Source organism: Nannospalax galili, unplaced genomic scaffold, assembly GCF_000622305.1.
Source record: "Nannospalax galili isolate Female #2095 unplaced genomic scaffold, S.galili_v1.0 scaffold1119, whole genome shotgun sequence".
NCBI classification, from domain to species: Eukaryota; Metazoa; Chordata; class Mammalia; order Rodentia; family Spalacidae; genus Nannospalax; species Nannospalax galili.
The window spans coordinates 2,245,216-2,260,692 of NW_008343597.1; the positions used below are offsets into that span (position 1 = coordinate 2,245,216).

Here is a 15,477-nt window from a genome sequence, read left to right on the forward strand (position 1 = left end):
CCTGCAAGGGACCATTCATGTGCCATTTTGGGAATGGACACACAAATCAATTCCATGGTGGGGAGACCAAGGGATTCATTAGTAGTAAAGAGAACTGGGAAAGCAGGTGACTGTTCATCTATAGGGAGGATCAGAGGTGGTAAGGGGACCAGTGCCCAGAGATCTGAAACCTGGGGAGAAGCACAGCTTAAGGACAAAAGGGCGCCAAAGATAATGAAGCCGGAAAAGGACGCCATGGCTTATCAAACTTGCAGTTGGGCCCGGTCTCCAGATGGGTTTCCGTAGCTGGTTGGATGTCTCTTGATGGAATCCAGATGGGGGCTGTAGCATCCTGTAGAAAAGTAACAGTATCCTTGTCCTTGTGTCAGGATGGGGGCTGGTTTCTGCCATAGGGGTGAAATAGGATCCCTCCATCTAACTAGTGGCAGAGGCATAGCCCAAAGCAAGGAGGACCAATGTTTGTATGCTGGACTGAGACCCCAGTCATCAAACATGAGGAAATTAAGGTGGAACAAAGCCTCAGTAAGAGCCAGGTGAAGGTCACGTTTGGCCTCAGCCGAGGGGCTTTTAGCCAGGAAGGACTTAAGTGTCCTGTTGGTCCTTTCAACAATGGCTTGTCCTTCCCGGGAGGAAAGAAATTTATTGAAATTTTGAGAGGAATAAGTGGGCCCATTATCAGTCTTAAGTGCCAGGGTACGCCCATGATTAACATGGCAGACTTTATAGCTTTAATGGCATGTATAGTCTTCTCCCCTGAGAGAGCTAAAGCATAAGTAAGGGTGGAGCATGTGTCAACTATAACATAAACAAATCTCAATTTCCCAAAAGGGGGGTAGTGAGTTACGTCCATCTGCCAAATGGCATTGGGTATCAAACCATGGGGATTCACTCCTCCCATGTTAAGGGGCCCGAGAGTCATGAGCAGGGCACAGGTAGCACATGAGTGGACAAGGTGCTTGCATTGGGATACAGGGATTTCTGGGAGGACTTTATGAATATTCTGAGGGGACAGGTGAAATTGTTGATGTAAAGCTCTTGCTTGTTCTAACAGGCTAGACTGGACTGTCATGATACGGGCGTCTGTGGAGGCATTCCCCCAAGCTAGGATTCTGGGAAGGGCAGTATGTGAGTGGATATGTGAGATGTACCATGGGTGACTTGTATTTTCTAGGCATTCCTGTAGCTTGACCATAGTGAGGTGGAGTGGGGTGGAGGAGTTTTTACCATGAGAAAAGGCAATGACCGTAGCAACCTGAACAGCATAGGCTCTATCAGAAAAGAGATTTAGGGGTTCGTCCTGGCTCTCTGCTAAAGCTTTAAGTTTAGCAAGAAGTTCTCCCAACTGGACAGAGCCAGGATTAGGGATGATGTGGGTGATGTCCTTTTTTCCAGGATGATGTATCAGGACCCCAAAGTTCTTATTAGCATCCGAAAAGGCAATGGTCTCTTGGGGAATTGGGGAAGAAGGAGTGCTGTGGAGCTTAACTTCAAGCGGCAATGTGAGAAGGGCCTGAATTCTTTTGTCTTGGGGCAGGTGATTGTCAATGGTGCCAGGGAAGCCTAACATCATAGTCTGAAAACTTATGAAATCTGCCCATAGTGCCTGTAGGCTATGGAGGGGAAAGGGGAGCATGATAGCGTCGGGTTCTTTATTGAAGTTCTTTGAGCTTGAGTATGCAGTTTGACTGCCAAGTTAAAGGCCAGATCAAACTTGGAGGAAACCTGATGGAGCTCTGAGTATGAGAGATGGACCCAGATAAGTGGCCCAGTCTGCCAAAGGGCACCAAGGAAGCCAGAAGAAGTCACTAGCACTAAAGCCTGTAGGGATTGTAAGGGCTAATACCTGTGAGGGTTGTTGATGAGAGTAACTCAATGATCTTTTGCAATAGGGCAATGGCTGGGGGAGTTAATCTTTGCTGAAGGGCAGGTGGGGCCCTCCAAAAGACAAAACAGCACCCTCAATTTCTCTGAGGGAATGGGCAAGAACAGTTTAAGCCAATTTATGATGTCACAGACATGTTGAAAATTGGCTAGTCTATAGACCAGCTTTGAATTAATGGCAGGGGCCATAGGGTATATGCCGGCCAAAATGGTATGCCCCCAAAAGGCATAAGGAGGCACCTCCTGTAACTTATCTAAGGTGAGAGACAAGCCAAGGGACGATAGGCAGGAGAGTAAGTCTCTGGTTACCTTGCGGAAAAATTGTGGGTTAGGATGGGACAACAGAATGTCATCCACATAGTGTATAAATTGTACACTCTGAGGGATGGCTGAAGTGGCTCGTGAGACAAAAAGCTGACAAATAGTAGGACTGTTTTTCATTCCCTGGGGAAGGACTTTCCATTGATATCTGAGGGCTGGCTTGTGGAAGTTCAGGTCCCAAACTGTAAGGCAAAGTGATCATGATCTTGGGGGGCCAGTAGGATTGAGAAGAAGCAGTCTTTAATATCAAGTGTTATGATATAATAAGAAGGAGGAATAGCACCAGGGTGGGGCAAGCCAGCCTGTGTTGAGCCCATCTTTTTCCATTTGGTCATTAATGGTGCATAAGTCCTGAAGCAATCTAAAATGGCCATTTTTCTTTTTAATAACGAATACTGGGGTATTATATTTACTAGTGGATGGTTCCAAATGTCTGAGGTCCAGCTGTTCCTGGGTCAAATTTTTGAGGCTAGACAATTTGGGTTCTATAATAGGCCACTGCTCCACCCAGATCGCATCTGTCGAGAGCCAGGTAAGCACGACCAGTGTGGGAGACTCCTTAGGGGATGTCCCAGGGAGGGCAGTGGCCCTTAGAATTGGGGTGCTGGTCAGGACTCCGATTTTTCCCAGAGAGGCCGAGTTTATCATGGGCTATCACACCATTATAAAAGGCCTGATCATCTGTGGTAAGGAACACACCCATGTCCTCCAGGACATCTCGACCCTACAAGTTGCAGGGGATGTTGGCCACTATGGGAGTGAATGTGCCCTTACTCCTGTTTAAGTCCTTTCAGTGTACTGGGCGGATGACCAGCTTTGTGTCCTGGCTGCCCCCACTCTCTTAATGGGAGGGCCAGACCGATATTTCCAATGGGGGAACTGAAGAGACTCGCTCTCGGTGATGATGGTAATATGGGCTCCCGTGTTCACTAGGCCCTTCACAGCAATCCCATCCAGAAATAAGGTCATTATGGGGGAGTGATTAAGAATTGGAAGGGTCCATAAAATCTGTCTCATTCCCCTTCTTACTTGTGCGGCTGAGGGGTGCCCCAGGTGGAGCCCCAGGTGGCTCCCAGGGGAGCCGAGTCTAATTTGGGCCGTGACCTACAATCTTTTGCCCAATGAAATCCCTTTTTGCATTTGGGGCAGTGGGTCTTGGGACGAACCCCGTTGTTTGGGCAGTCCCTACGGAGGTGTCCTGTCCTCCCACAGTTCCAGCAGCCATCTTTTGAATTGGAGGGGGTGGGCCTTCCTTGTAATAAGAGTGCCTCTAAGGAGGCAGTCAGGGCCTTGATGGGCCCTATCCTGGGGTCTAAGTCTCTAGTGGCAAGTACCCATTTATGAATATCATCATTGTGGACAGGCATGATAGCATTGCGGGTAGGGGTATTTAGGCCGTCCTATGCCAGTTGTTTGATAAGCATATGGTGGGTGGGTCCAGACTCCACCTTCCATTCCACTGCCCTGGTTACAGGGGTGAGGAAGTCCGTGAAGGACTCCCCTGGCTGCTGAATCAAATTGCGGAAGAATGCCTGTGGGTCATGGGGGGAGCAACACTTAAGGGCCTTGAAGGCTAGGTCACTAAATTGTTGGTAGTAAGCACGAAGGCCAATAGTGGACTGGGAAATGGGGTCAATATATTGTCCATGTCCTATGAGCATATCCAGAGTAATATTAAGGCCATATTGAAGGTTAAGACATGTCTGATTTTTCAGCCTGATTGTCATAAGCTGAACACTAGCTCAGGAAGAATGAGAGCTCCAATACCTCCTTTAATAAGTTATACCAATTGTAATGGGTCTGTAACTGCATGGCCCATTGGCAGAGAACTTGCTCAAATTATGGGGAATCAGAGCCTGACTCGTTGGTGGCTTTGCAGATGAGTGCAAGGTCTATGAGAGGGGTGGGCACCCATGGCTGTTGTGCAGCGTTTGGGCCGATATTAACCAGAAAGGTGGACAATGGCCAGCAAGGGGCAGTAAGGGGTGGGCAGGCCATCGGGGGGTATAATGAGCAGGAGGTGTGTTGGAGCAGGCGGAACGTAGTTCCTACCAGGGGTACTGGGGTGGTGGTGTCTCCGATTGTTGTGGCTTTGAAAGCAGGGTCTGAGGTAGAGGCAAGGGGGCCCCTTCTTCATCTGGATTGACCTCAGAGCTGGTTCCCATATCAAGGTCAGCAGGGGTTGAAGTAATGGCAAGGTCTACACTGGCCTGATCCTGATAATACTTATTGTGGGCTCAAATGACTTCTTCAGGGGAGGAGGACTTAAGGCTGGCAATGATGGCTAAAAAGATCAGGACAAATGAGGCGGGGGGAACGATTCCTGATTCTACTTCCCTTTTTTGGGTCAAGAAGAGGACCTACATCCAGAGGTCAGGATCCCACAGATTCTCGGGAGAGACCCAAGGGGCCAAGTTAGTGGCTTCATCCCAGAAATTTTCAGTATCTTTTGGGTTAACTTTCAGTCCCCAAGTTCTGAGGAGTGATTTGAGCACTGCCGTTTGTGGCTCCTTGCACTGTGGTGGTAAGTTGCCCATTGTGGGAAGGTCCCATGAAGGGAAACTTGCCACAAAAGTAAAAGACAAGGGTGACTATCAAGTGGGCACAAATGAAACAAACAAGGACCATGAGCCACTCGGAAGTAAACTGCCCGGACATGAAGAGGTGTATTGGATCCAAATGTCTTGTGCTTAGTGAGGGACTTCTGAGGGCCATGATACTCTTGGCCATACGCTCACACGGTGTCTCCAGGACAGGCAACAGGATGACCCGAAGCCTGGGCTCTGAGTTCGGAGTGGATCAGCCCTTATGTGAACTCACTGGGACGAGCCAAGGAATAAAAGCTGCTGGCGTGGACTTCGGGACCATGCAGTGGAGTGTGCCTTCCTGATTTAATAACAAATATGACAAACAGGGTAGAGGGGACAGAGGAGGGGGCCACTTGTTCACCCTCAAACAGCCAAAGGGACAGACAAAACCCGGGGCCTACTCACCGAACGAACTGAAGTTGGGGGCGTTGCCAACACCGGGGGGGGGGGGGGGGGGGAGCAAGTGACAGGCAGATGCAGTGGTCACCTCATGGGTCCAGCCCACAAGGGATTTCAGGGAACGAGGGTTCTGACCGAGGTGGGGGGTGAGTGCTCCGGGAGTTGGGTGGAAGCTGGCACTAGGCGAGGTGCTGCAGACTCATTTATTGCTGGGAAGGGCAGGCTTTATACATCTCTCCCCTTGCCCCAGTGACCCATAAGCTGGTGTGTCACTCCCTGATAGATCCCCTCATCCAGGCCGCTCACGTCGTCAGTCTCTAGGTCTGGGGCAGATTATAGTTTGGGCTGTGCTTTCAAGACGGAAGCTGTGCTGCCTAGTGCTGCCTGTGCCACACTTCACCTCCTACAGATAAGGGGATTAAAGTGATTAAAGAGGGACCTAGAGATTCAAACTTAAACAATGGAGAGAGTGCCTCCAGGGCAAGACCACACCCAATTAAGTCTCCAACTTGTGAAAGGAAAATGCTGCAGGGGCCACTGAAGAGAAAACCTTCTAAAATGGATAAAGCAGGCTGGAGTCCACCCCAAACTTGCAGCCAAACTTGGCAGTATTGCTCACCTTGTGCTGGCTTTAGAGGCATGAAAGATGGAAGAGTGAAGGGGTCATCAATTCTTCCTCCGAGGTTTTGGAGAGCCTTGGAGGCCAGGCAGTATGAAGCAGGGTTGCCCCTGCCTAGAGAAGGCCCTAATAGGCCATTGCATGAAGCTTTATTGCATTGTGGTCTGATAGAATGCATGGAATTATTTCAATCTTTTTATGTTTGTTGGGGCTTGTTTTGTGTCCCAGTATGTGGTCGATTTTGGAGAAAGTTCCATGGCATGCTGAGTAGAAAGTATATTGTCCATGACTGTAAAATCTTCTTGGTCTATTATTCCTTTGATCAGAATGAAGTGGCCCTCTCTATCTCTTCTGATTAGTTTTAATTTGAAGTCTATTTTGTCAGATATTAGAATTGCAACTCCTGATTTTTTCTTAGTACCATTTGATTGACATATTTCTTCCATCCTCTCACCTTAAGGCAGTGCCTGTCCTTGAAAGTGAGATGGGTTTCTTGCAAACAACAAAAAGATGTATTTTGTTTCTTAATCCATTCAACTAGTCTGTGTCTTTTGACTGGGGAGTTCAGTCCATTGATATCTAAAGTTATTAATGAAAGATGTGTATTGATTCCTGTCATCTTGATTTCTGTTCACATTCTTGGTGTAGCTGTGTGTTTCCAGTTATACCTTCATTAAGTTTATTTCTGTTACCCCTTGGGTATAGTCCTTCCTTTCTTCAACTCTTTGCTTTGTATTGCTTCAAGAACTCTCAGAAGGGCTGGTTTTGTGGACATGAATTCTTTCAGCCTATTTATGTCATGGAAGATTTTTCTTGCCCCTTCAACTATAATAGACATTTTGGCTGCATATAGTAATCTGGGTTGGTGTCTGTGGTCATTTAGAACTGGGAATACTTTGGTCCAGGCTCTTCTGGCTTTCATAGTTTGCACTGAAAAGTCAACTGTAATTCTGATGAGTTTTCCTTTATACATGACTTGTTGTTTTTCTTTTGCAGCTTTCAGTATTCACTCTCTGTTCTGCACGTTTAGTATTTTTACTGTGATGTGCCATGTAGAGTTTCTTTTCTGGTCCTATTTGGTGCTCTATGTGCTTCTTGTATTTGGGGAATTTTTCTTTCTTAATTTGGGGAATTTTTCTTCTACAATCCTGTTGAAGATCTGGTCCATACCATTATCCTGAGATTCTTCTCCTTCCTGTATGCCTGTGATTCATATGTTTGGTCTTTTTATGGTGTCACACAATTCCTGCATATTCCATTCTTGTGTTCTCTTAAATTTTTCATAATCTTTACTTGACTGGTCTAATTTGTCCACTTTGTCTTCTAGTCTTGGTATTCTGTTTTCTATTACATTCATCCTATTGGTGAGGCTTTCTCTTGTCATTTCTAATTGGCGTATTGAGTGTTTTACTTCCTTCTTCATTTAGCCTGAGTATTCATCAATATTTCTAACTCTTTTTCTGGATTCATTCAGAAGTTTGTCCCTATCTTCTTTCAGTTCTTTGATTTCTTTGTTTGTGTGTTCTTTAAATTCACTGAATTCTTTTATCATGTTTATAACTGTTCTTTTGAATTCCAAGTCCTGTGTTATCATTGTAGAGGACTACAGGACTGTTGGTACTTGGTGGGGATATATTATTTGGGCTTTTCATGTTATTATTTTTTTGCTGTGACTTTGACATGTGGATTTATTTTGTAGTTTCTGATTCTTGTGTGAAACTCAAGCCTTCCTTCGTTGAGTTTACATCTGCTTCTTTTTTGTAAATTTTATGTGCCTTTGTGGTTTACTTGTTGGGCATGAAGAGCTGGTTGGTCGAGGCTTCAGGTTCTCTCCTTTGATTTTATATTGGAGGGGCCAGATGGCTTTCATCCTACTGCTCAGGAGCTCCCGCAAAGGCCCAAGTCAGTTGAGGATCAGATGTCTCAGGCTTTCTCCTAAGGTCTGGATCCCTCCAGGAAACGTGATAGCCTCAGGAAGTTGGGGGCTGGGCTACTTTGGGACCAGGGTCCGTCTCAGGTATGCAAAGGCATGAGAGGGAAGGGAACAGGCCCCAGGGGCTTCCAGGGACTAGACCTAGGAACTGGGTTGGTCTGGGTGCAAAGAGTCAGGAAGCACTGTGGAGTCTGGGCCAAGAGGGTATTCCAGAGGTCTGGAGTGCCAAGAGAATAAATGGACCAGTGCCCATGCTAGGAGGAGACAAGGGGTGGGGGAGCTGGGAGGGTGAAGAGGCTGGGGGAGTCAAGGCACAGTGGGCATGCAGCAGAACTTACCCAGGAAAGAAGCTGGCCCCAGGGAACTAAAGCCTGTGCCACTAGGAAATGCAAAGGTGATCTTATCTTTTTTAAAATAATAAATAAAATATTTTTTAAATTCCCAATACTATAGAGTCAGTTATTTTTAAGTCATCCAAATTCTGTTTCCAATTTATGGGCTTTTCATGCAGTCAGGGTAGAAAACGTGCTCTTAAGTTTTTAAAGCTTATTATTGATCTTATTTTAGTTCTAATTAAGGCATTCATTTTCTATAAGTTTTTATTGAATTTTCGTGTATTTCCTACACAACATCTTAATCATCTTTATAGCCCCTTCCCCATCGTTACCCTCCCAGTAATAGTTCACTTCCTCACCCAGTAGTAGTCAGTTGCCCAATAGTTCTTTGGCTGAGATTGGGGCCCACTGCCCGTTTCCACAGTTCTTTGCTGAGCTCTTGTCTGCTTGAGTTTACATGGATCTTTGTGTATGTTGATACCATTGCTGTAAGTTCATATGAGCAAGGTCCCAAGAGCCTGTAAGACTCTATTTCCATATGGTCATGCACCTCCTTCCCTGACTCTTACAATTTTTCTGTCCCCTCTTCCACAATGGTCCCTGAGCCCTGGAGTTATTGCTTTCTGCTGCATGAGAGAACTTTGATGAAAGTTGAGACACACATCAATATTCTCTCTGCCCCTTGTTCCTCTATGTTCCAGAGTCTTAGGTGTAGAGAGTCCATTGTAGATGCATCACTTAAGGTTAGGCATTTCACAGACACTTAATCTCTGTGTGTGATCAGTTGTGGAACTTTGTAATAGGTGTCTCTACTTGTTGCAAAAGAAGCTTTTTTGATGAGTGGTGACTAGGATACTTGTCTGTACATGTACCTCCATATTTAACACATAGTAAGAAATTATAGATTTTCAGGTAAGTTTCAACTTGATTTCTCTATTTCCTGCAACCAAAGTGTATTTGTCTAGGAATATGACAGCCTTGGGGTTTTCTCTAAGATCTGTGACCTCTCTAGCCATGTGACTTTGGCTATGTTTACAGTACCACATATGAGTTCCCACCCATTGAGTGAGCTTTAGGTCCAATTAGGTAGTTGTTGATTACCCCCATGATAAAAGTGCCACTACTGCCCCAATATAATTTGCTGTGCCAGTCATTGTTGTGATTATTGGGCCTGAAAGCCAGTGTTTGACCATAGATTGATGTTCTCCCTTAGCAGCTTGCATAGTGTTCTCCAAAACTATGAGAGCTGCCTTCAGGGAGGTGGTTTCCAGGTCAACTCCAATTCCATTGCTCCAAGTCCTGTGTCTGAAATATATTCTGTTTTCAACAGAATTTCTTATTTCTCTTTTTACAATAGCTAAGAGATGGAAACAACCTCAATATCTCTTACTGACGAGTGGATAATGAAAATGTGGTTCATTTATATGATGGAGTTCTACTTGGCAGTAAAGAAAGATGAAATCATGAAGTTTGCAGGTAAATGGATGGAACTAGAAACTGTTATACTAAGTGAGGTAACACAGACTCAGAAAAAAAATTGACATATAGTCTCCCTCATATGTGGATCCTAGAACCAAATCCTGATAAGTGAGTATGTATCCAGACATAACTACAGACTGCAGGAGCCAGAATAACGAAAAGGAATCAGGGAAGTAAAGGGAAAGAAAGAATCTGAATGAGAAGAACAGTAGGAAACAGGCATTAATAAGGGAGATATGGATAAAAATGGGGTTATCTTAATGGGAGGGGCTAGGAAGAGTTATACAAGGAACCTTGAGGATCAAGGGAAAGAAGGAGCTAAAGAGAAGAGAGACCATAGGAGAAGGGTATTATTAAGGAAGAAATGGGAAAAATGGGGGAAACCACAGTGGAAGGATTAGACAATGAGAGATAAATAATGCCTAGCTATTAAAAAAAAAAAACCCAGAGGGAACTATATTGGTCCAACAACCTACTGACAAATTATACATACAACTAGCTCAAGGAACATAATATACATCTAGACAAGGTTTATCAGAGAATGCTTGGTTTATGCCCAAGCTTTATCTACGTAGCGCATGATAATTAAAAGTACCAGATTGGTAGAACTAACCTTCTTGGATGTTTAACAGCCATATTTCGAGGCCTATATTAATCTGGTCAGAGGGACTTAAAGGACAGTTTTTGCTCCTTGCTCTCCAAGGTCGACTATGTTCTAGGGGACTATGGAGCATATCTCAAAATGTCCTGTAACTGTGGTGAGTCACCTGTCCTCTTGATAAAGGAGGTCATGGAGACCCCACCAGATGGACTTGAACCAGTTTCCAGTCTACAAACAGGAGGGTCAACTCGAAACATTTCCTCCATGCGTCCAAGTGAAGCCAGCTACGGTCAAGCAGGACCCTTGACTTATCTTCACATAGATGGAACTGGTAAAAGAAAAGAGCCAGGGGCTCCTCCCAAGCCCATGTGACCCCTGAGGAACAGATCTCAAACTACTTTAAGAGTAAAAATAAATTGGTTAATCTGGCCCAACTGTATGGTCTTAAACACCCAAAAGGAAAGTATAACCAAAGACACATGAACTTATAGCAATGGTGTCAATATGCACAAGACTCATGCAAACTCAAGCAGACAAAAACCCAGCACAGAACTGTGGAAACGAACAGCACGCCCCAATCTTAGTAGAAGTTGATTACTGCTGGAGGAAGAGCTGATCTTCCTAAAATGAGGAACTCTAGATAGGTTGACTAGCCTCAGCGGATGGACTTGCACTGGGTAATGGCTGGGGGCACTGATAACACAGTGGACAGTAACAGGGAAGACAGAGTACATGGGCTCCAATGCGGGGGGTGGAGGCTATGGGAGGGTGTCATTGGGCATGTGGGTATAAAGATGAATAAAATTGTTTGGGATGTTCTATATGAAATACACAAAAAATCTATAAACAAAAATAATAAATAAACAAGAAAAAAGACAAATTCTATTAATAAAAATTTAAACATCCACAAAAGTACAAAAAGAAGACAACCTAAACTTCAGTGTTTTAAACCAATACTGTGTTATCATGTCTTAAAGTAGTACTGCTTGACTAGGTGGTTCTTGTTTGGGATCTGTTTTATATTTATGGTCAAATGTTGATTGAGCTGGAATCATCTCAAGACTACATTGTGCATAATATCCTAGACGGTGTCTTTTCTCATGGGACTAGAGCTTGGGAAGGAATGGCTAAGTAGATGAGGGTCAGGCCATAGGTATGTCTCTCTCTATTTGACTTGACTGTGCTTCATCGCAGCGCTATGGCATAAAGCTTTTTACTCCTCCCTCTAGAGATGAAAAGAGAACCTGCGAGGCTGCTTTCCGCTAAGCCTCAGAAGTTAGACAGCATCACTGCTACAACCTTCATCTGGTTAGAACCAAGTCTCAGTGTCAGTGACGATCAGAAGACAACACAGAGTGTGAGTATTAAGGAAGGCTGTCTTTGAAGACAAAATGTCCAAGTTTCCCTGACTGACTTCTGAAGAGTGGTTCTTATTGTCCCCATTTTTCTTGGCATTCATTGTACATAGTGTGGGTTTCATAAAGACAATTTCTTTCAAGTGTATAATATACTTTGGCCATATTAATCCTCTACCCCCCCACTAATCTTCTTTCTTCCCTCTCTGCTTTCATGCCCCCCTCCATCTCTCTCTCTCTCTCTCTCTCTCTCTCTCTTTCTCTCTCTCTCTCATATGCATGGTTTTATTTCTCTTTTTAAGAATTCTGAGACCTGCTAATGAGAGAAAACATGACACTTGTTCTCTGCACCTGGTTTATTTTACTCGATACTGTTATTTCCAGTTGTTGACATCATTTCATCTCTTTGTGGCTGAATAGAACTCCACTGTGTATCAATACCATATTTCTTTATCCATTCATCTGACGATGGATACTTAAACTGTGAATAGGCTAATTCTCACTCAAAATTATATCTTTACCAATAAATACAGAAAACCCATTGTATGCAGAGAGCATGAATGTAAGCAGAAAAAGCAACAGAGGGATGGTGCCTATCTGCAAAGTGTGTGCATTCTACCATGAAATATTCATATTAACAGAGAGGCTAAGAGTAGGCCAAGAGTCCGGGAAGTGAGAATTAATGTACTGGTGCTGATGTACAATGTGTGCATTATAGCTCTCTGAGGGGAAATAAATATATTGATAATAGGATCCTGTGCATCATTGTATCAAAAGTAAAATGATAGACCACATTTCTAGCTCTAAATTTTCACAACACAATGGTCTTTAATCTGGTAACTCATTCCTCCTAAGACCTGTTTGCCTCAAAGAATTATTTATGAGGATATACTGAAGTGTCAGAAAAGATCTTGTAAATTACAAATAATGCTACAAATGTAAGAATTACTAAAAAGGAACTTATGATAAGTGAAGCATGAATATTTGTTGACTAGATGAATTAGAAGATAAAAATGTGCTTGGAATAAATTTATTATATGGCTAGTTGAAGCACTGTTTTTTAAACATTTTATTTATTATTTTTATTTTATGTGTATGAGTGTATTGCCTGCATGTAGGTAAGTGCAATACCCACGGAGGACAGAAGAGACCATTGGATCCCCTGGAACTGGAGTTACAGACAGTTGTTAGCTGCCATGTGGGTGCTGGGATTCAAACCCGGGTCTTCTGCAAGAACAACCAGTGTTCTTAACTGCTGAGCCATCTCTCCAGCCCCTGAACCACTGTTTTTTAAAAATTATAAGATTATTGCACACTCAGCTTTGTTGTATTTGCAAATTATTGGAGTTTGTGTCTTAATTCTCTTTTTAATGTCTCAGATGTATGGTTTGCTATAAAAACAGCAGATAAGGAGAAATGGAAATCAAGGAGACAGTGTCATGTTTTGAGATAAAGAACATCGTTTATTTATGCATACATCAGAACTTTATACATTTATCGAATAATTCAGGCTAAGTCTTGGTTTTTGTGATGCTTACAGTGGGTAGACAGACAAGAAATGCACAGACAAATACATAATATAATATCTGCTAATGATGTTTACCATGAAAAAATAAGACAAGGTAAGAGGAAGAGGCGTGGGTTAGGTGGGTGTTACCTAATATAGGATTGAAAGAAAGTCCTCTTTGGTGAGATGCCATTGATCATTAACCAGGCAGTGTGATGGAGAGAGCCACTGAAGACAAGAACACTCAAGAACAAAGATGCTGAGATGAAGCCTACTTGAACATTCATGGCTTCTCACAGGCACATCCAAGCTGTAGCCCGTGGACCACATGCAGCTAAGGACAGCTGTGAATGAGCCCTAACACAAAATTTTAAACGCACTCAAAACATGAGATTTATTTGTGTGTGTGTTTGTGTGTGTGTGTGTGTGTGTGTGTGTGTGTGTGTGTTTAACTTGATTGCGCAGTTCTCAAGCCTAACTTTGTAGATTATGAAGTGGTGTTGCAATGTCAAAAGGATGGACATGCCTGCTAGTGGGTAAATGTCACAGCATGATAAAGGTGAAGAATAAGATGAAATAGCAAACCTTTTTTTGGTTATATTTTGTGTGATGTTGAGGTTATCAAGGTGAATGAGACATGCTATTTTCTTTCAAGGAGTAGCGTATCCTACAGGAACCAGGCACAGTAATTAACGTTTGGGGATTCTGGAGGCACACAAAGTTCAAAGAAGCTGGGGGAAGGGGAGGAGAGAGGGAGGGGGAAGGGAGAAGAGGAAAGGGAGACAGAGGGAGGGAAGGAGGGGAAGAGACAGAGGGAAAGATGGAGAGAGAGAGGGAGAGAGAGGGAGAGAGAGGGAGAGAGAGGGAGGGGAGAGGGAGGGGAGGGAGAGAGAGAGATAAAGGAGAAAGGGAGGGAGAGAAAAGGAGAGAAGGGGGGCGGGAGAGAAGGCATGACCAAATATGTCAAACTATGATGAAAACTACAAAAGGTGAGCACTGATAACTGACCACTGGATGAGAGGGAGGGAGAGGGAGAGAGAGGGAGAGAGAGAGGGAGAGGGAGAGGAAGAGGGGGAGGGAGAGAGGGAATACCTAAAGTTTGCCTAGAATATTAAGGAAAGTTTCAGAGAGGGGATGGCAGGGCAACATTAGAAGCAGGTAGCGATGAATTTAGACTCTCCAAGCAGAGGGAGGGGTAGAAGCCAGAAAAGTGCTAACTTACATTTCCTGTGTTTGATAATTTGACATCTCTAGAGGGCCAGTGCTGATGGGAGATGTGCCAACAGATGAAACTGGATTGCCAAGTCTTAAGAATTTTGAAAAGCAAAGCAACCTAACAAAATTTAACTCTTAACTGAGCCACAAGGTGACTGATTCAATGACAGTTTCTAAGACACATGGAAGAAAAAGAACTTGGAGAAGGGGAAATAAAGAGATGCTTGGCTTAAGGCATGGTCAGTTAAGGTTGCTTAAGGGTCATCTGACCTAAAGGCAATTGGATGTGTATGTCTGGAGCAAAATTAAGGTGAAACATACAGTTATGAACATGTGAGCATTAGCTGCTGTCATTATATGAACCAAGAAATAGATTAAGGTTGAATGGAGCAAGAAAAACAGCTTCATTTAAAGTAAGGAGGAGAAATTAGTTGAATCTGTAGGAATCTTATCATTGACCACATAGGGTTCTAATAGTCTGTTTATATGCCCTTCTTGGGTGGACTGTTAACTCCTGGAAGGATATAATTATAAATCCGTTGTATTTGCAGAAACTATCCCAGGGCCTTGAACATGGGACACAGTATGTGTGCACTTAAATGACTGAACAAAATGTAATCAAAGGACTCGGTATGGCTTAACATTTCTGCCTGATGCATCCATCAGTTACTGTGACATTTCAAGCAATTCTTTGTGTCGTCTTAGTTTTATTCCTTTTGTTTGTTTGTTTTTCAGTAAGGTCTCGTGCTTAGGCTGACCTTAAACTCTGTATATGGTTGAGGACGACTGTGAACTTTTGATCCCTCTGCCTCCACCTCCCGAGTGCTGGAATTACAGGCATGTGTCACTTCACCTGATCTGCGTGGTGCTGGCAGCAAATGCAAGGCTTTGTGCACGAGGCAGGCGCTCTTCCAGCTGAGCTAAACTCAGCTCCTATTCTTTTCCTTAGACAGGGTCTCACGATGTAACTCGGGCTGGCCTCAAATTCGCCATCCTCTTACCTCAGCTGCCGGGGTCTGGAATTACAGGCATGTGATAGCGTGCACAGCTTTTTATTTTACAAGGACACACATTTATTGAAGAAGAATTAGAGAAAAAGAAAGCAAAAAAAAAAAAAATTCTCTGAATTGTGCTACTGGGGAATAACTATTGTTAACATTTTTATATCTACTCTTTTAAATCACTGATAGCAAAGAAATACAATGTGAACTATAGGTATAATTGTGTTCCTTTTCAATTTTCAA

The 15,477-nt window shown here is 43.7% G+C and overlaps 1 gene segment (V, D, J or C); it reads right to left on the reverse strand.

The window, feature by feature from the left end:
- The window catches only part of LOC103739486, a 478,332-nt gene that overhangs the window by 193,463 nt on the left and 269,392 nt on the right, over nucleotides 1-15,477 (reverse strand).